The sequence below is a fragment of the Scyliorhinus torazame genome, chromosome 2 (genome assembly GCF_047496885.1).
Source record: "Scyliorhinus torazame isolate Kashiwa2021f chromosome 2, sScyTor2.1, whole genome shotgun sequence".
NCBI lineage: Eukaryota > Metazoa > Chordata > Chondrichthyes > Carcharhiniformes > Scyliorhinidae > Scyliorhinus > Scyliorhinus torazame.
Window position 1 is genome coordinate 392,949,850 of NC_092708.1, and position 22,126 is coordinate 392,971,975.

Consider the following 22,126-nt stretch of genomic DNA (forward strand, 5'->3'; position numbering starts at 1 on the left):
CATGAACACCGAAGTCCCGCTGGGTAGGACCACATGAGGACGGCGCCAGCGGGACTCGGAATAACTCGGCGGGCACTCGGCCCATCGCATGGGGAGAATCGATGGGGGGGTTGCCGCATGGAGCGGCCCCCGACCAGGATTGCGCCGGCACCAATGGTGCCAATTCTCCGGTGACCAGCGTCGGAGCGGCGTCGCGTGAATCGCGCCATCGCACCCCCCGCAGCGATTCTCCGACCCGCGCGGGGTTGGAGGAAATCCCATCCATGGTCTGCACAGCAGTTTGCCCATTTAAAATAGAATATGTCCTTTTCCAACTTGGGCCAGTTCATTTTTATTCTGCTGATGGGTTTACTGCAACTTACACAGGTGATGGTGATTGAGAGATAACTGCCAAGTATTTTCTGAAATTTAAATCAGGCAGCTTGACTCTGGTCAAGACATTACCCTGAAGCCTTCCCTCATCTCCCCTCAGCCACATCTGTTCCAAACCCTAGCCTATCCATTCTTTTTTAATAACTAAAATCCTTTAGTCCAGACAACATCCTCCCAAATGTTCTCTGTCCAGTCACCTTTCCTGTAGTGCAGTGACAAGAACCACATGCAGTACCCCAGCTGCCTAACCAATGTCTCATACAATTCCAGATTTACCTCCTCTTATACTCTGTACCTTGGCTAATAAAAATATATACCCTGTAATTCTTTAAGTCCACCTTTATCTATTTGTCCAGCCACCATCATTGGAACATGTACTCCAAGGCATTCCTTAACGCTTCTTAATATCTTATCATTAATTGTGTATTCTCTTGCTTTGTTACTATTTCCCAATTGCATTATTTTACACATTGAACTCCATTTGCCATTATTCCACCCATCTGACCAACCCATTGATTTCTTCCTTTAGTTTACAGCTTTTCTTTCAGGGTAAAACAGCAATTTCTTCTCAGGCAACTGCATGGCTTTCGGAGCAACATTAAAAGCTTTTCTTTTTCATCAATGAATTCTGAAATTCTCTGGGCGGGATTCTCCGTGAATCGGCGCGATGGCCCGAACCCGGCGCCAAAAACGGCACGAATCACTCCGGTGTCGGGCCCCCCGAAACGTTGCAAATTCTCCGGCCGGTAATGGGCCCCCGGGATAAGGGGGAGGGGGATATGGGGGGAGGGGCGATATGGGGGAGGTGTATATGGGGGAAGGGGGAACAGACCCGGCCCATCAGGCATACGACGCCCCCAGGACGTTCCAGGGCGGCCACGACCCAGGGACAGACCCGCAGTACCAGGCGGACGCCACCCCCAGAACGTTCCAGGGCGGCCACGAGCCAAGGACAGTCCAGGAGCACCATGCGGACGCCTCCCACATCTAGTGCGAGTGCGGCGACGGCTGCGGGCCACACCCAGCGACGACGAGGGCAGCCACAGCAACAGGCCCCCTTTGCAGCCGACCCAGGACACTGACGCACAGGACACTGACGCACAGGACACTGACGCACAGGACACTGACGCACAGGACACTGACGCACAGGACACCGACACACACAGGGCACTGATGCACAGGACACTGACACACAGGACCCTAACATAAAGGACACCGGCCCCCAGGACACTGACGCACACGACACCCACACACGGGACGGATGGACAGGAATCACCACTCCAGGGGGACCCCGGACTTCGGATCGGATGAGGAGTACGCCACTGCTATCTCCTGCACCCTCCATCATCGCAGAGACACTCACCTCGGTTGGGCACATTAGCAATGAGGCATCTGGGACACTAACTGGTGCGCTCAACAAAGCCGTCCTGGTACAGCAGGTGGCGGCAGGAGCAGCCGAGGGGCCGGGCGGTCGGAGGGCAACCCAGCGCAGGCAACCATCTGCCACCCAGACGGGTCCCGGGTTACTGGTGTTACCACACCCACCCATAGACTCGATGCAGTCACCACACCCACCCATAGACCCGATGCAGTCACGGACCATGGGATGACCGGAAGGGGATGACGGCTGGCTTGCGGCAGCTGCAGACGAAGGTGGAGGAGACCACCCGTGTGCAGGAGCAGTTTGTGGTGCCGGCCATGTGTACCACCCAGGCTGACACCGTCCGGGTGGCATCTGCGGTGGAGGCAATGGGTGCGACGGTGTCAAGACATGGGTCGCAGTATGCAAGGTGTGGTGGCGTCCTTGGCCTAGGACATGGCTGCCCTCTCACAGGCAGCCATGAGCCAGAGCCAGCTGCAGATCGCAGAGGCGCTCAACGCCGTCGCCCAGTCTCAGCAGACAATGGCCCAGTCTCTGCAGGCCATCGCTGAGGGCATTGGTGCCATTGCCCAGGTGCTGGCCGGCGTCGCCCAGACACAGACAGGGATGGCCAACTCCCTGAACTCCATGGCTGCAAACTCGCAGACCCTTGTTGATACCAGGGCGGGCCTCCAGGACTGGCAGTGCCAGGTGTCGGGTGCTCGGTCCGTTCGCATCCCCGACCCATATAGAGGCCCGGGGGCCATCGGGCACCCCGAGGGAGGAGTTGGTGGTGGGGCCCGTTCCGGGTCCCCCTGGAGGGAAGGTCTCGGAACACCACGACACCTCGGACTCCACCTCCACCCCCCCCCCCCCCCCCTTTCCGTTCCAGGTGCATCTGGTGGGCAACGGGCAGGACAGGCTGGCAGCACGCCATCCCAGTCGCCCGAGCCGCAGCCTGGCCCATCTAGGCCGGGCCGCCCCAGGAAACAGCCGCCAAAGAGGTCCCTAATCACAGGGCAGGAATCACAAGAGTCCACCTCCAGTTCTGCTGTACTGTCTGGGGAACCACCTAGACGTAGCCATAGGGCCCGTAAGGCCAAACAATTAGACACTGAGTAAGTCGGCATGGGTGCAGGGCACAGATTAGTTCTGGGGCTAGGGCACGTGTAAGAACTGTTTGTTATTAAAATCACTTTCACACCTACAGAAGCTGCCTTTGTGCTCTGTCCGATGCGTGTGGGGGTGTGGTGTGAGGTGAGGGGTGATAAAATGTCGGCCTTAGGTGAGTGTGCCCCCCCCCCCCCCCCCCGGGTCGCCCTCGCCATCCCCCCGGGCAGACGACGGGACCGTGCGCTGCAGTGTCATAGTTCTATAGTTTTATTTTCCAATTGTGTCCTCAGCTCATAATTTTGACTTTGATTTTGGCTTTGAATTATGTTTCTCGTAGACTGATAGTCTCCAGTTTTCTTTAATTTACCTGGTATTAGCAAATTTTCACACCTAGAACCTTATCCTTTCTTTCCCAGCTGCTAACTAAGATAGTTAATTTCAATGAAGGTGTGAGCCATTATTTTTGGCTTCATTCAAAATCCTGTTTGTCTTGTTTGCTAAGCCTGCTTGACCAAGGCTATCTGCATTTTACAATCCTTCCCTGGCAGCTGCTGTTAACCCTTTGTGGGATCTTTCCCTGTATCCTCTCATGTTTCTCTCAGACCAGATTGCCAGACTTCCATGTTTCAAATGACACATCTTTCCATATTTTCAATAACACCCCGTCTTGACATTTGAAACATAACTATATCATTTGGTCAATTATCCCCACATCTAATTGTACTGACTAACATTTATCCCCGATCTTTCTCATTTGTATGTACATGTTTTGTGATTTTAAATTATGCACCGAAATCAGTTCGTAAATGTATCCATATCACAGACCAGTGTCTTTTTACGTTCTTTCCTCAAGTCCAATTACCGTGAACCATAGCCTTAGCCACTCAGGAAGGCAACACAATAGCTATATCCGTGTTCCACTACCTCCAAAGCATTTTACTTCCTTGGGGTAGCAGCACCGTAGAAGCTTCCTCATGTCCCTTAGAAACAGCACACAACTTAGTCCATCAGTAACCAAAAAGGTATTTTGTCCATCACTGGCTGTTAAGTGTCCCATTTCTCTGTCATCCAAATTGCTTTCCGTTTCTCATTGGAATGGTAAATTATGATATCATGTACCACCCCTTGATTCCCTTGCTTCATTAATTTAAAAGGTTCAATCGATCCTGCTTCTATGCCTGACTTCCCCACATTAATGTCTAACATTGTCCTGAACCATGTATGTCTGCCAACCCCTGGTGTACATGAGAGAATATCGTTCTGACAAACTTCCTTCAAATCCCTTTTGTCTATTATCATTTCCCTTGCAACATTTGCAATACAATATGCCAACAGTATTCGCAAAACCACATCGGACTGTCATTTTTTCCAAATAAATTCTCCTTATTGTTAAGTACACAGTAAAAAAAAAAATTAAGTCTTATCTTAACACATGACTCATCACATAGCCACACAAAAAGACCGTGTGTTACAACTTTACATATTTACAACTGTTATCACAATTTCAGTACTAAAATTAAAGTACAATATCGACACATCCCTTCGTGGTTTGGGGACCAATAGTCATTACATACTAAATATGGCGTGTAAACAACATCAATATTATTTGTGATGTTCTCTACAGTTAAATCAAGAAAACACACTAAACTACCACTATTCCCCCTCTATTAAAACATTCACACAGTTTAGAAATGCTGATCAAGTTCTCAAATGGCACACATACCCCCATTATCATACATAACAATGCCTACCAATTTACATGATATTTCTTCCTTAATAACTATTACAGCTCTTCAATGCAATATTGTTTGCTTCATTGGTAATAATTTTCCCACCGTGGCATCAAGCTACAAAAATTCTTAAACTACTGTCATTTATCATATTGGGGTTCCTCGTCATCGCGTAGTACGTACCCCGTGGAGACCTCAGATCTTCCATCAGCTGATGTCCAATTAGAGATGTCTGACCGGACGTTTCATTGCTCAGTAATAATTTGAAAGTTTTCCTCCGGGCTCTTGTCATTTAATTCCCTCAAATATGTAGCCAATTGTATCACTAGTTTTCCCCCCAATCCTGTCTAAAACATTCTTCTCTGGAGTGCAGTTCTCTTCCTTCTTGTGAACTGGTTTGTCTGTTATTTATTTTTTCCATCTGAAAAATCAAATGAACAGGTCAAGGGTGGAGAGGGCTTTATTCTTTCATTTGTACTTTCTATCTTTGTTTGGATTTCAGAAGTGCCCTCTCCAGGACTTCCGGATTTCTTTTGCTACCATTTCTTTCCTTTTTTTTTAACTGGTTTATTTTCCTTATCCTTTATGTCCTTCATACAATTAAGATCTGTTAAGCCTCCTCCTTCTGTCATTGCACCCCTGAGTGAGATTCGAAGAATCTCAAACTCCTCCTCTTTTGCTCACTCAGTGATGCAATCATTGAAACCTAACCCTGATACTTTCCTGATATTGCTACTGCATTTACTTTAATTACTTTATTTTAATTACGGACGCATTTTTATGAAGGTAAGTTCCAAACATGACATTTTGACTTTATCACCTGTCCAATCAATGCTGCTAACGGGTTTTAATTCACTGTCTTCCCACCAATTGGGTCATGTGTTTTAATTGTGATATAATTTATTTTGCTCCAGACACCATTCTTCTCTAATTCAACTGTATGTTTACCCAGATTCTGAACAATCTTGTCTTTACATGTTACAGCTTCACTGATTATTTTTGCTGCAGTTTTAGTTGGTAGCTTCACCCAAATTTTCTCTGTGTCATCAATTGTTTTAATATCTTAATTTTACCTGCATCGATTTTTTATCAAATCTTTCCCTGCCATCAGATTCTCTTTTCCTTACACTGCAAGTAATTCTCTTACCTAACTTTTGATCCAAAATCTTTATTCTCTAAAGCTCCTTCTTCAATGTATTTAATATTCTAAACATCATTATTTTTGCTGGTGAATCTTGTGATCGTCGGGCACTAGGAGCCTGCGGAGCTATGCAGTGTCAATTTCAACACATCAGTTTCAAAGTGATTTCCAGCACACAGCTCTGACTGCTGCCCAGTAAAAACTTCTTTATCTGTTTATTCTGAGACTAATTTAGTTCTGAACATACTGATTTGTCACCTCATAATACTGATCACATTTATTTTTTTTAAAAATATATATATTTTATTAAAGTTTTTCGATCAAAAAGAATTTTCCATTTTTACAACTTTGTAACAAAATGTACATTGACTTATTTAAATAATATATTAACTAACAACAAGTGCAGAAAAAGAATTTGTAACATTGAAAAAATAAATATAATTATAAACAACTAGCATGGAAAAGAACAAAAAAAAACCAAGGACCCACATGTACCCTCCCCTCCCCCCGCCCCTGGGTTGCTGCTGCTGTTTTTCCTGTTTTCCCTTATCGCTCTGCGAGATAGTCAAGGAACGGTTGCCACCGCCTGGTGAACCCCTGAGCCGAACCCCTTAGTGCGTACTTTATTCGCTCCAATTTTATAAACCCTGCCATGTCGTTTATCCAGGCCTCCACGCGCGGGGGCTTAGCTTCTTTCCACAGAAGTAGAATCCTTCGCCGGGCTACTAGGGACGCAAAGGCCAAAACATCGGCTTCCCTCGCCTCCTGCACTCCCGGCTCTTCTGCAACCCCAAATATAGCCAACCCCCAGCTTGGTTCGACCCGGACCCCCACCACCTTTGAGATCACTCTTGCCACACCCACCCAGAACCCATGAAATACCGGACATGACCAAAACATGTGGGTGTGGTTCACCGGGCTTCCCGCGCATCTCCCGCACCTATCCTCCACTCCATAAAATCTACTCGGCCTTGCTCCCGTCATATGCGCCCTGTGTAGAACCTTGAATTGGATCAGGCTGAGCCTGGCACACGAGGACGAGGAATTTACCCTACTTAGGGCATCTGCCCACAGCCCCTCCTCAATCTCTTCCCCCAGCTCCTACTCCCATTTACCCTTTAGCTCCTCTACCATCGTCTCCCCCTCGTCTCTCATTTCCCTGTATATATTGGACACTTTACCATCACCGACCCATGCCCCCGAGATCACACTGTCCTGGATCCCTTGCGCCGGGAGCTGCGGAAATTCCCTCATCTGTTGCCTTACAAATGCCCCCACTTGCATATATCGGAAGGCATTCCCAGGTGGCAACTCGTATTTTTCTACCAGTGCTCCCAGACTCGCGAACGTCCCGTCCAAGAACAAGTCCTTCAATTTCACAATTCCTGCTCGTTGCCAAGATTGGAATCCCCCATCTATCCTTCCCGGGACGAACCTGTGGTTGTTCCTTATCGGGGACCACACCGAGGCACCCGTCACCCCCCTATGTCGTCTCCACTGCCCCCAAATCTTCAAAGTCGCCACCACCACTGGGTTTGTGGTGTATTTTTTCGGGGAAAACGGTAACGGCGCCGTCGCCAGTGCTTTTAAACTTGTTCCCCTACAGGACGCCATCTCCAGCCTTTTCCATGCCGCTCCTTCTTCTTCCCTCATCCACTTACATATCATAGACACGTTGGCGGCCCAATAGTAATCACTCAGCTCGGCAGTGCCAGTTCCCCTCTGTCCCTCCTACGCTGCAGGAACCCCCTCTTTACCCTTGGGGTCTTACCAGCCCACACAAAGCTCATAATACTCCTATCCACTTTCTTGAAGAAGGCCTTTGTAATCAGTATGGGGAGGCACTGAAAAGAAACCTCGGGAGGACCACCATTTTGACCGCCTGTACCCTACCCGCCAATGACAGGGGCACCATGTCCCACCTTTTAAAGTCCTCCTCCATCTGCTCTACCTGTCGTGTCAAGTTAAGTTTATGCAAGGTTCCCCAGTTCCTAGCCACCTGGATCCCTAGATATCGAAAGTCCCTTGCTACTCTTCTCAACGTCAGATCGTCTATTCCCCTGCCCTGTTCCCCAGTGTGCATCACAAATAGTTCACTCTTTCCCATGTTCAATTTGTAACCCGAGAACTCTCCAAACTCCCTGAGTGTCTGCATTATCTCAGGCATCCCCTCCACTGGGTCCGCCACATATAGCAGCAGATCATCCGCATATAATGACACCCGATGTTCCTCTCCTCCTCTGAGCACCCCTCTCCACTTCTTAGCGCCCCTCAGCGCTATGGCCAATGGCTCGATTGCCAACGCGAACAGTAACGGGGACAAGGGACACCCCTGTCTTGAGCTCCTGTGTAATCGGAAATAGTTGGATTGTTGCCTGTTTGTAACCACGCTTGCCACCGGGGCTCCGTACAGGAGCTGAACCCATCTGATGAACCCCTCTCCAAATCCAAATCTCTTCAGTACCTCCCACAGGTAGTCCCACTCCACTCTATCGACTGCCTTCTCTGCATCCATCGCCACCACTATCTCCGCCTCCCCCTCAGGTGGGGGCATCATCATTACCCCCAGCAACCTTCGTATGTTGGCATTCAATTGCCTCCCTTTAACAAACCCTGACTGGTCGTCATGTACCACCCCTGGGACACAGTCCTCTATCCTAGTCGCCATCACATTGGCCAGTAACTTGGCATCTACATTTAGGAGGGAGATGGGCCTGTATGACCCACACTGCAGCGGGTCTTTGTCTCGTTTCAGGATCAACGATATCGTCGCCTCCAACATCGTCGGGGGTATTGTCCCCCTTTCCTTAGCCTCATTGAAGGTTCTCGCCAGGAGTGGGGCCAGTAGGTCCACATATTTCCTGTAAAATTCCACCGGGAACCCATCTGGTCCCGGGGCCTTTCCTGCCTGCATGTTCCTGATTCCTTTTACCACCTCCCAGACCTGTCACCTCCTGCTCCTCAACCCTCGGGAACTCCAACTGGTCCAAGAAGTGCATCATTCCCTCTTTCCCCTCCGGGGGTTGGGACTTATACAGCCTCTCATAGAATGACTTAAACACCCCGTTCACCCTCTCCGCCCTCTGTTCCATCCTTCCCTCCCCGTCCCTAATTCCTCCGATCTCTCTCGCCGCCCCCCTCTTCCTAAATTGTTGGGCCAGCAGTCGGCTCGCCTTTTCCCCATACTCGTATTGTATTCCCTGTGCCTTCCTCCACTGCGTCTCCGCCTTACCCGTGGTCAGCAGATCAAACTCCGTCTGTAGTCTCCGTCTTTCCCTGTATAACCCTTCATCCGGGGCCTCCGCATATTGCCTATCCACCCTCAGAATCTCCCGGATCAGTCTCTCCCTTTCTTTACCCTCTTCTTTCCCCTTGTGGGCTCTTATGGAAATCAGCTCACCCCTAACCACCGCTTTCAGCGCCTCCCATACTACTCCCACCTGGACCTCTCCATCATCGTTGACCTCTAGGTACCTTTCAATACATCCCCTCACCCTTCCACATACCCCCTCATCTGCCAACAGTCCCATGTCTAATCTCCAAAGTGGGCGCTGCCCCTTCTCTCCTAGATCCAGATCCACCCAGTGTGGGGCGTGATCTGAAACGGCTATAGCCGAATATTCCGTTCCTGCCACTTTCGGGATCAGCGCCCAGCGCCCTTCCCAGGACAAAAAAGTCTATGCGGGAGTATACTTTATGGACGTGGGAGAAGAAGGGAAACTCTTTACTCCTCGGTCTAGCAAATCTCCAGGGATCGACTCCTCCCATCTGCTCCATAAACCCCTTAAGCACCTTGGCCGCTGCCGGTCTCCTCCCGGTCCTAGATCTGGACCGGTCCAGCCCTGGGTCCAGCACCGTGTTGAAGTCCCCCCCCCCCCCAGTACCAAATTTCCCATCTCTAAGTCCGGGATGCGCCCCAACATACGCTTCATAAAACCCGCGTCATCCCAGTTCGGGGCATATACGTTCACCAGCACCACCGCCTCACCTTGCAATCTGCCACTCACCATCACGTACCTGCCCCCACTGTCCGCCACTATGGTCTTAGCCTCAAACAGTACCCGTTTCCCCACCAGTATTGCCAGCCCTCTATTTTTCGCATCTAATCCTGAGTGGAAAACCTGTCCCACCCATCCTTTCCTTAATCTGACCTGATCCGCCACTTTCAGGTGGGTCTCTTGAAGCATAACCACATCCGCCTTCAGCCTCTTTAGGTGCGCTAATACCCTTGCCCTCTTAATCGGCCCGTTCAACCCTCTCACGTTCCACGTGATCAACCGGGTTGGGGGGCCCTTTACCCCCCCCATCGTCGACTAGCCATCCCCTTTTTTAAACCAGCTCCTCACCCGGGTCCCACGCACCCGTTTGTCCCCCAGACGGCGCCCTCCCGTCCCGACCATCCCATCCCACATCAGCTCCCCCTTACCCTCAGCAGCACCAACCCAGTTAATCACCCCCCCCCGCTAGATTCCCTTCTAGCTTGATTGCTCCCCCCCATATTGCTTCCGGAAGTCAGCAAACTCTGGCTGACCTCGGTTTACCCTTGGCCTCCCTGCGTGTGGGGCCCCCTTCCTTCCTGCGCCCACTTTTCCCGCCACAATTTCCGTAGCGTGGGAGAAAAGCCCGTGCTTCCCTCTCGGCCCCGCCCCTAACCCTCTCCCCTTCCCTGTCCCCTTCCCCACCGGCGCCCACATTTCTTCGTGTGTCCCCCCCCCCCCTCTGGGGGTGGGGGAGAAAAAATTCTCCCGTCCAACATTTTTACAGATAAGCCCTCCCCCTCTCCCCCCTTTACAATTCCTTGCCACCACCTCGCTACTTCTTTCCAAACATCCATTCCTCAAATCTAGTCCAACTTCTCTTGAATAAATGCCCACGCCTCCTCCGCCGTCTCGAAGTAGTGTTTGCCCTGGTGTGTAACCCACAGTCTTGCCGGCTGCAACATTCCAAATTTCACTTTTTTCCTGTGGAGCACCGCCTTGGCCCGATTGAAACTCGCCCTCCTTCTCGCCACCTCCGCACTCCAATCTTGATACACGCGGGTCACCGCGTTCTCCCACCTGCTACTCCGTGCCTTCTTAGCCCATCTCAGGACCATCTCTCTGTCATTGTAGCGGTGGAACCTCACCACTATTGCTCGCGGTATTTCCCCTGCCTTCGGTCTTCTCACGAGGACGGTATGCTCCCTCCACTTCCAGGGGGCCCGTCGGGGCCTCAGCTCCCATTAAAGTATGGAGCATCGTACTCACATACGCCCCAACATCCGCTCCCTCTGACCCTTCGGGTAGACCCAAAATCCTTAAATTCATCCTTCTCGAGCTATTTTCCAGGGCTTCCAGCCTTTCTATGCACCTCTTATGTAGTGCCTCGTGCGTCTCCGTCTTCACCACGAAGCCCTGTATCTCGTCTTCATTCTCGGCTGCCTTTGCCTTCACTCCACGGAGCTCCATCTCCTGGGTCTTTTGCGTCTCCTTCAATCCCTCAATCTCCAGCAACATCGGCGCCAGCACCTCCCTCTTGAGCTCCTCCACACATCGTCGGAGGAACTCCTGCTGTTCCGGGCCCCATACCATCTGGGCTCCCTCAGCCGCCATCTTGCTACTCCCTTCTCTTCTCTGCCGCTGCTCCAGAGGATCCTCCGCAATCTGGCCACTACTATCGCTTCTTTCCATCCACACCCGGGGGGACTCCTTCCTTTATCGCCTCACACTGAGTTTGGCCGTGAAAAATTTCAGTTGGGGCTCCCGATAAGAGCCCAAAAGCCCGTTAAAACGGGAGGTGCCGAAAAGTGCGACTCAGCTGGTCATCGCCGCAACAGGAAGTCTCTGATCACATTTCTATCTGCCATTTATAACTTCTAATTGATGTGAAACTCGGTTTTGCAAAATACAACATTTTTTAAAAATGCAAACACCTGAGCTACATCCATCTAAGCATATATATACTCCTAAAAGAAACAGGACAGAATCCCAAATAATTTGAGTTTACTGGGAGTTGAATTTTAATCATGGTACCAGTAATGGTTTTGACAATTCATCAGCCGTCTGTTGGTGTGATTGTGTACATATACTGGATTTGAGGGCTTGGTTAGAAGAATGACAAGGTGGTTTGTGTCATCTACTGCTGGGAAGTTGATGGTAAATTGCGGAATCCCTGTGGCAAACAGACACAAGTGTATTGCTGATTTTTGAAGATAAATGTTTGATGCGACCATCAATTCACACGAGACAGAGAGTTGAAGTGAACAGTGGTTTTAATCAGCTGGAACTGTGCCTGCCTGCGACTGCTCTACTGAGAGCCGCCTGCAGGCAGCAGATCTATATACCTCCCCCAAGGGGCGGAGCCCACAAGGGCACCAACATGATACAATGTAATGTAATACAGTGGTGAATGGTTGCCTTAGTACATTCACCACAATGTTAATTTGTACTGGCAATTCTGATGCAAGGAACTGACGATCAATTCAGTCTGTCCAGACCACGAAAAGATTCAATACTTGGATTGTTTTCATCATTAGCTCTGGGCCTGATACAACAGTAGATGCATACGGTATTGTGCCCAGATGAATTTGCGGTATCTCTAGTCAATGTCCCATTGGGTTTGTGCATACCGGCCTCTTCAGATTTTTTTCTATTTGTTTGATGTCTACCTCTCAATAATGCCTCAATTTTTATTTTCTGATGTGGAGATCACAGTTCCTACAACTAATCAGACTGCCTTTTGAATTTTCCTTTTATATTCCCTTCTTTGTTTGAGTTCACTTTTTTTCAATTCTGTAATGAAGTGAGAATGCTCCAAATACTGTTGCTGCCACTTTAGGAGTTTATCTGCTCATTCTTGTTTCTATCGCTCCATTCATTCCCCTCCCCAATGCAACCCGTCAATGTCAGGATTCAGTCCAATAGGTCAAGCAACTAACTTGTCGGAAAATTCCAGATACTCATTAAATATATTGAGATTGTACCCAATGGATCTGGAAGGTCGTGTTGCAGTAGACAAGTCAGTGAGGCCAAGTGCAATTGCCCTGGAAAATCTGGATGGGGGAGGTTACTTTGGGAGCACTCGGAGGTTTGCATTTACAGCACTGTATTGCCATGGTCAGGTTGAAAAGGAACTGCTGACAATCTTTGTCCCCTTTTCAAACTGCCTCTGATCAGTGCATTTAAAGACTACGAATGGTGTTGTAATAACTTCACCAAGGCCAGTCTTCCAGCAATATACCCTTTCATTAAAGCAACTAAAAAAGGCTACTGCAGCAAATTACAGCACTTAAGTCCAAGCCCGAGGACCAACAGAATACCGGCCCAGTTGAAGCAGCGGGTTTAAGCTCCCGCTGCTCATTCCCCATTAGGTGAGCTCCCGTCTGCTTAATAGGGGGATTCATATTCCACGAAGCCCATGGGGAGATCTATTGATGATCTTGCATGTCCTTCATGGCCACCATAACATCCCTTCCCGTCAAGTCTGTTTCTTCCCCGGTACTCCTGTCGCGAAGGCCTCTCTTCTGGCGCTTGGTGATCGGTCAGAGGTCAGTTGAGGGTGGAACTGGATCTGGAGGCGTGAAGCGAATTGGAGCCCTTTGTTTCTGGAGGGAGCTTTGAAGAGTTACTGACGCAGATTCCTCTTCAGGGTCAGCGTCAGTAGGGGTGCCAGGTTCCTATGCTTCCATCTCGGAGCATGCATCCTCGTTGTCAGGGGACGAATGCTGGGTTGCCTTTGAGCTGTTGCCTGCTGCTAGTGGCAGGCCCTCCATGGCTGGTAACGAGGCTTGCACTGCGGCAGACTCCCTCCTCCTGAGGTGGTCCAGGTGTTTCTTTATGACCTTTCTCTGGATCCTCACTTTGTGCATCAGTGGTCCCCTTTTCTCCATTATGATCCCAGGGACCCAGCTGGAACCATCTTTAAAGTTCCTCATGTAAATCAGATTGCCTGTCTTTTTTTTTTATTTTTAGAGTATCCAATTCATTTTTTCAATTAAGGGACAATTTAAATTTAGCGTGGCCAATCCATCTACCCTGCACATCTTTGGGTTGTGGGGGCGAAACCCACGCAGACACGGGCAGAATGTGCAAACTCCACACGGACAGTGACCCAGAGCCGGAATCGAACCTGGGACCTCGGCACCGTGAGGCAGCTGTGCTAACCACTGTGCTGCCCTAGATTGCCTGACTTGAATGTTCTTTTCAGGTTCTCTTGTTGGGATTCTACACACCCTGGTATGTTTAGGAATAATAAGCTCAGTCTTGTAGATGCCGTCATCCCATTAACAGTTCCGCTGGGGCGATTGCTATTGTGTGAGGAGTGGTCCTATCTTCAAACAAAGATTGTGCCAATTTGGTCTCTATGGATGTCATGATATGCAGACACACACATAATGATATACAGACAAGCAGCTAATGGACACAGAGAACAGGACATGACCAATAAGCAGGCAGGACACTCAGGGGTGGGATCTGACTATAAAAGACACGAGGCACTCACACTCCACCTCTCGAGAGTCAGTCAAGGGTATTGTTACAATCCCACACCCCCCACCACGTGGAGACCACCAGTCAGACAGAGTAACTTATGTTAGCAGAGAGTCTAACTCACAGAGAACTGTGCTATTAGTTCAATAAACCTAATAGAACTAACTTCAAGGTCTGGAGTATCTTTCTGATCTAAGTTGAAGCCAGTGTTAGACCAGTGTACCTAACAGGACAGTGGATACTGCAGGTTGTTTCTCCATGCTGATTTTAAAAGACTGCACCGCCCGTTCTGCCAGTCCTTTGGCAACAGGTGATAAGATTCTGTTCTGATATGTCTGACACTTTTGGATTGCATGAAGCTTTGGAATTCACTACTGGTGATGGCAGTGCATTTGTCGGAAATCAGGACTTTAGGTATTCCATGTATGCGAAAAAACTCTTGTCGCAATTTCTCAATCGTAGCGTGGGAAGATGTGGAGCTCATGATGCATAACCAATTGGAGTGCATCCACCAGGATCAACCCCCCCCCCCCCCCCCCCCCCCCCCCCCCATGGAACCCATAAAAAACCCGGCAAAAGCAACGTGCACTTGCACCCATGGCTTGCCTGGCTACTCCCATGGATATAGGGTGGCTGAAGGAGGGAGTTTTGGATTCTCCTGGAAAAGGCCGCATTTTCTCACCAAGTCCATGATGTTTGAGCCAAAGCCGGGCGACCAGACGTAGATCCTGACTAGCATTTTCATTTTGATACCCGAGGGTGGCCGTTTTGGAGTTCCATTAGAATTGGGCGCCGTCCTGGGCAAGGGGCAACTACTCGGGACCCCCATCCTCAACACTGGGTCCATTTTTCGTGGTCAGATAAGGCATCATTTCCTGTGTGGTTTCTCCTCGGACTCCATTGTCCAAGGTCATGTGTTTGAATTTAGACAGTGTTAGATCTTTCTGCGTCCAGACATTAATTTGCCTTGCAGACACTAGCAAAGTCTCAAAAAAGAGTCGTCGAGACCTCTTTCAATGCTGGTAAAGAAGCCTGGCTTGTGGGCAACAAGAAGTGATTCAAAGCATCGGCGTCAGCTATCCACATTCCCAGGCAGTGCTCTAAAAGATATTCGTAAGTGCAAGTAACAGGCCCCAATACTGTAACCAGGCAGAGGCAATAGGGGGGATTGTCTTATCCTCTTTACCGGCCCCCTCGCCGGTGAGGGGCAGCACGGTAGCACAGTGATTAGCACAGTTGCTTCACAGTGCCAGGGACCCGGATTTGATTCCCGGCTTGGGTCACTGTCTGTGTGGAGTCTGCACGTTCTCCCCGTGTGTGCGTGAGTTTCCTTCGGGGGCTCCGGTTTCCTCCCACAGTCCAAAGATGTGCAGGGTAGTTGGATTGGCCATGATAAATTGCCCTGAGTGTCCAAAATGTTTAGGTGGGGTTGCTGGGTTATAGGGATGGGATGGAGGCTGGGGTGCTCTTTCCAAAAGCCGGTGCAGTCTCGATGGGCCAAATGGCCTCCTTCTGCACTGTAAATTCTATGATAATAAGACGCTACTGCACTATGATAATAAAAAGGCCCAAAAGGGCTCATGATGCACTGGTCAAGTTTTTGTTACACCAAACACGACCGCCAAACCTCCTTCTCATTTGAGAACACCTCCATTCGGCATCTGAAAGGGTCCTGGATGCATAGGCAATGGGCCTTTCCATTCTGCCTTTCCAGCAGTGTGAATGTACAGCCCCAACCCTATAAGGGGAAGTATCACATGTCAGGATGAATTCCTTCTTGGGGTCAAAATGGGTCAATAAGTTGGATGACAACAATTTTTGTTTAACTTTTTTGAAGGCCTCCCTCCACATGTGGTGCTTCACAAGACCTTTTTTATACTTCCACTGCAGTGTATGCAAGGGTGTTAAGAAGGAGGCCAAATTTGCGATAAATTTTCCATAATTACTAATCTCAGCAAGGATTTTAACTCTGCTGTTTTTAGAGTTGGTGCTTCCTTGATGGCCTTTACCCTGTCCTCTACTGGATGTGGACCCTTTTTATCTATCCACACATAGATCACTTAATTTGCTTGAAAAACACATTTTTCTCTCTTCAGGTCACCCCAGCTCTGAAAAATCTCTGCAAGAACTCTTCTTTGTCACATGTCTTGTTCCAAAGCCCTGTGACCAGGACATCATCCAAGTACAACACCATTTTACATAACCTTGCAGTATGTTCTCTATGATCCATTGAAATATGGTGCATGCTGATGAGACCTCAAAGGACAAGTGAGTGTACTCATACAGGCCCTTGTGCATATTAGTTGTAACATGCTTGTGGGAAGGCTTGTCTAATTCAAGTTGAAGATAGGCGTGGCTCATATCGAACTTAGTGAACGCCTGGCCACCTGCTAACCTGATGGACAGATCCGTGGCATGGGGTATCTATCGAGATCGGGAACCTGATTGACCATTAGTTTATACCTCCACAGAGACGGACTGATTTGTCCGGTTTTAGGACAGATGACAAGTGGGGTTCACCCTGTTAATTGTACGGGCCTTATTATACCTAGATTTTCACGGCCCCAAAGTTGGGCCGCAAGTACCTTTTCCAATAGAGGGTATGGAACCGGTCTCACTCTAAAATATTTAGGCACAGTATCAGGGGTCAACATAAATCTTGGCTTTGGCTCCTCATATGTTTTCAAGACCCTCCTGGAAACTTCACGGTATTTGCTGTTGACTTCATACACTCGTAATAAACATGATTGTTTTTTTTTTAAATAGCTCAGAAATGAATGCAACTTCACTCATTCACATTTTCATTCACACAAAAGCACTCAAGGTTACGGTGGTTGCAATGAGAAAGGGAGATCGCCTTTAGTTAAAGAGTCGGCTAAGGGAGTTCAACAGCTGGGGTAGAAGAGATTTGTTTTTGGTTGTTTCTTCAAGCAATGTTCAGGTAGACAATGTTCTGTTGTGCAGACCAGAGAAAGCACAAGCTTATGGGCATTCGATGTCCCACCACATGTTACAGCCTTTTCTGTGCATCTTTATGCAGATAAGAGCAATCTTATTTAACGATTCAAAAGGAGAAACATAGCTGTTCCACCATATGACTCACAACTGTGGTTTATCAAATGTTCTTACATTAATCAGCTGCGACCTTCTGCTTTATTGTTTCTGGATTACTGAACATTGACACAGACCTCCAATTTACTGGGTTAAGACAATTTCTTTTTGGCTGTTTGCTGTCACCGCAACTGATGGGGCACATCCACCAGATATGCATTCGCAGTGCCTGTGATGTCACTGCAAACCACAGGTAGCTGCCTGCGTCAAATAATATTGAGCAATATGAAGATATTTAAACGAGTGCAGCATCAATAGAATGTGTTTATTTTTCAGGATTAGTTTTCACAGAACATTGAACCCCAAAATACCAGTTAAAGATCTTGGCATTGTGACTACGATTTGCTCACCACCTGCTTGCTGCTTCGCTGGTCCCAATCATAACATTCACTGCCTACTTCTCACTTGCTGCCCTGCACCCTCGCTGTGTACTGACAATAGGGCAACGAGCAAGGAGGCCAAGGGTTGGGAGTCGGGCACCACGCAAAGCGGCGAATGGAGTAGTGCGCAAAGCAGCAAGGGGGTGATGAGGGGAGCAAAGTAGCAAGAGGAAGGGGAGCAAAGCAGCGAGGGGAAGAGGAGCAAAGCAGCGAGGGGAAGAGGAGCAAAGCAGCGAGGGGAAGAGGAGCAATGCGGGGAGGGGGAGAGTAGCAAAGCAGCGAGGAAGGACGGCGAGGGCGAGTAAACTAGCGAGGGGGTGGTGAAGTGAGTCAGCCAGCAAGGGGGTTGGTGAGGGGAGCAAAGCAGCAAGGGGGCTGGTGAAGTGAGTAAGCCAGCAAAGGGGGGTGGTGAGGGGGAGCAAAGAAGCGAGGGGGCGGTGAGGGGGAGGAAAGCGGTGAGGGTGAGGAAAGCAGCGAGGGGGGCGGTGAGGGTGAGGAAAGCAGCGAGGGGGCGGTGAGGGTGAGGAAAGCAGCAAGGGGGCTGGTGAGGAGAGGAAGCCATCAAGGGGGGTGGTGAGAGGGAGCAAAGAAGCGAGGGGGTGGCGAGGGTGAGGAAAGCAGCGAGGGGGCAGTGAGGAGAGGAAGCCAGCAAGGGGGGTGGTGAGAGGGAGCAAAGAAGCAAGGGGGTGGTGAGGGTGAGGAAAGCAGCGAGGGGGTGGTGAGGGTGAGGAAAGCAGCGAGGGGGCGGTGAGGGTGAGGAAAGCAGCGAGGGGGCGGTGAGGGTGAGGAAAGCAGCGAGGGGGCGGTGAGGGGGAGGAAAGCAGCGAGGGGGCGGTGAGGGGGAGGAAAGCAGCGAGGGGGCGGTGAGGGGGAGGAAAACAGCGAGGGGGCGGTGAGGTGGAGCAAAGAAGCGAGGGGGTGGTGAGGGGAGGAAAGCAGTGAGACAGGATGAGGGGGAGCAAAGCAGCGAGGGGGTGGTGAGGAGAGTAAGCCAGTAAGGGGGGTGATGAGGGGGAGCAAAGCAGCAATAGGGCGGTGAGGGTGAAGAAAGCAGCGAGGGGGCTGGTGAGGGGAGCAAAGCAGCGAGGGAAAGCATAGCAGCGAGGGAGTAAAGCAGAGCCCAAGACAGTGAGGGCGAACAAAACAGCGATTGGGAGGGTCAGGGAGAAAAAAGAAGCAAGGAGGTGGGTGATGGGCGAGCAAAGCAGCGAGGGGGACAGTGAGGGTGAGTGAAGTAGGGAGCAGGAGCAAAGCAGTGACGGTGATGGGAGCAAAGCAACAAGGGGGGTGGTGAGGGGAGTAAAGCAGTGAGGGGGGTGGTGAGGGGAGCAAAGCAGCGAGGGGGTGGTGAGGGGAGCAAAGCAGCGAGGGGAGTGAAGCAGCGAGGGGAGTAAAGCAGTGAGGGGGGGTGGTGAGGGGAGTAAAGCAGCGAGGGGGGAGTGGTGAGGGGAGTAAAGCAGCGAGGGGGGTGGTGAGGGGAGTAAAGCAGCGAGGGGCGGTGGTGAGGGGAGTAAAGCAGCGAGGGGGGTGGTGAGGGGAGTGAAGCAGTGAGGGGGGTGGTGAGGGGAGTGAAGCAGCGAGGGGGGTGGTGAGGGGAGTAATGCAGCGAAGGGGGTGGTGAGGGGAGTAAAGCAGCGAGGGGGGTGGTGAGGGGAGTAAAGCAGCGAGGCGGCTGGTGAGGGGAGTAAAGCAGCGAAGGGGTGGTGAGGGGAGTAAAGCAGCGAAGGGGGTGGTGAGGGGAGTAAAGTAGTGAGGGGAGTGAAGAGGCGAAGGGGGTGGTGACGGGAGTGAAGCAGCGAAGGGATTGGTGATGGGAGTGAAGCAGCGAGGGGGGTGGTGAGGGGAGTAAAGCAGCGAGGGGGGTGGTGACAGGAGTAAAGTAGTGAGGGGGGTGGTGAGGGGAGTGAAGCAGCGAGGGGAGTAAAGCAGTGAGGGGGGTGGTGAGGGGAGTGAAGCAGTGAGGGGGTTGTGACGGGAGGAAGCAGCGAAGGGGGTGGTGAGGGAGTGAAGTGGCGAGGGGAGTAAAGCAGTGAGGTGGGTGATGAGGGAAGTGAAGCAGCGAGGTGGGTGGTGAGGAGAGTAAAGCCGCGAGGGGGGGTGGTGAGGGGAGTGCAGCAGCGAGGGGAGTAAAGCAGTGAGGGGGGTGGTGAGGGGAGTGAAGCAGTGAGGGGGGTGGTGAGGGGAGTGAAGCAGCGAAGGGGGTGGTGACGGGAGTGAAGCAGCGAAGGGGGTGGTGACGGGAGTGAAGCAGCAAAGGGATTGGTGAGGGGAGTAAAGCAGCGAAGGGCGGTGGTGATGGGAGTTAAGCAGCAAAGGGCGGTGGTGATGGGAGTGAAGCAGCGAGGTGGGTGGTGAGGGACTGAAGTGGTGAGGGGCGTAAAGCAGCGAGGAGTGGCGAGGGGAGTAAAGCAGTGAGGTGGGTGGTGAGGGGAGTAAAGCAGCAAAGGCGGTGGTGATGGGAGTGAAGCAGCGAGGGGGGTGGTGAGGGGAGTAAAGCAGCGAGGGGGGTGGTGAGGGGAGTGATGCAGCGAAGGGGGTGGTGACGGGAGTGAAGCAGCAAAGGGATTGGTGAGGGGAGTAAAGCAGCGAGGGGCGGTGGTGAGGGGAGTAAAGCAGCGAGGGGGGTGGTGAGGGGAGTGAAGCAGCGAGGGGGGTGCTGAGGGGAGTAAAGCAGCGAGGGGGGTGCTGAGGGGAGTAAAGCAGCGAGGGGTGTGGTGAGGGGAGTAAAGCAGCGAGGGGGGTGGTGAGGGGGGTAAAGCAGCGAGGGGGGTAGTGGGGGAGTACAGCAGCGAGGGGGGGGTGGTGAGGGGAGTGAAGCAGCGAGGTGGGTGGTGAGGAGAGTAATGCAGCGAGGGGGGTGGTGAGGGGAGTAATACAGCGAGGGGGGTGGTGAGGGGAGTAAAGCAGCGAGCTGGGTGGAGGGTGAGTGAAGCAGCGAGGTCGGTGGTGAGGGGAGTAATGCAGCGAAGTGTGTGGTGGGGGAGTACAGCAGCGAGGCAGGATGAGGGCGAGTAGAGCAGTGATGTGGGTGGTATGGGGATCTAACCAGCGAGCGGGCGTGGTGAGGGGAGTAATGCAGCGAGGGGGGTGGTGAGGGGAGTAATGCAGCGAGGGGGGTGGTGAGGGGAGTAATGCAGCAAGGGGGTGGTGTGGGGAGTAATGCAGCGAGGGGGGTGGAGAGGGGAGTAAAGCAGCGAGGTGGGTGGAGGGTGAGTGAAGCAGCGAGGTGGGTGGTGGGGGAGTACAGCAGCGAGGCAGGATGAGGGCGAATAAAGCAGTGAGGTGGGTGGTGAGGGGAGCCAACCAGCGCGAGCGGGCGTGGTGACGGGAGCAAGGGGGGTGTTGACGGGAGTGAAGCAGCGAGGGGGACGGCGAGGGTGAGTGAGGGGGACGGTGAGCGAGGGGGAGGGTGAGGTTGAGCAAGGGTGAGGGGGAGCGAGGGGGCCGGTGAGGGTGAGCGAGGGGGCCGGTGAGGGTGAGCGAGGGGGACGGTGAAGGGGAGCGAGGGGGACGGTGAGGGTGAGCGAGGGGGTCGGTGAGGGTGAGCGAGGGGGACGGTGAGTGGGAGGGTGAGCGAAGGGGACGGTGAGGGTGAGCGAGGGGGAGGGGGAGGGGGAGGGTGAGCGAGGGGGACGGTGAGGGTGAGCGAGGGGGACGGTGAGGGTGAGCGAGGGGGCCGGTGAGGGGGACAGCGATGGGGACGGTGAGGGTGAGCGAGGGGGTCGGTGAGGGTGAGCGAGGGGGACGGTGAGGGTGAGCGAGGGGGACGGTGAGGGTGAGCGAGGGGGACGGTGAGGGTGAGCGAGGGGGACGGTGAGGGTGAGCGAGGGGGTCGGTGAGGGTGAGCGAGGGGGACGGTGAGGGTGAGCGAGGTGAGGGTGAGCGAGGGGGACGGTGAGGGTGAGCGAGGGGGTCGGTGAGGGTGAGCGAGGGGGACGGTGAGGGTGAGCGAGGGGGAGGGTGAGGGTGAGCGAGGGGGACGGTGAGGGTGAGCGAGGGGGACGGTGAGGGTGAGCGAGGGGGACGGTGAGGGTGAGCGAGGGGGTCGGTGAGGGTGAGCGAGGGGGACGGTGAGGGGGAGCGAGGGGGACGGTGAGGGTGAGCGAGGGGGACGGTGAGGGTGAGCGAGGGGGAGGGTGAGTGAGGGTGAGCGAGGGGGACGGTGAGGGTGAGCGAGGGTGAGGGTGAGCGAGGGGGACGGTGAGGGGGAGCGAGGGGGACGGTGAGGGTGAGCGAGGGGGAGGGTGAGGGTGAGGGTGAGCGAGGGGGACGGTGATGGTGAGCGAGGGGGACGGTGAGGGGGAGGGTGATGGTGAGCGAGGGGAGGGTGAGGGTGAGCGAGGGGGACGGTGAGGGTGAGCGAGGGGGACGGTGAGGGTGAGCGAGGGGGACGGTGAGGGGGAGGGTGATGGTGAGCGAGGGGGAGGGTGAGGGTGAGCGAGGGGAGGGTGAGG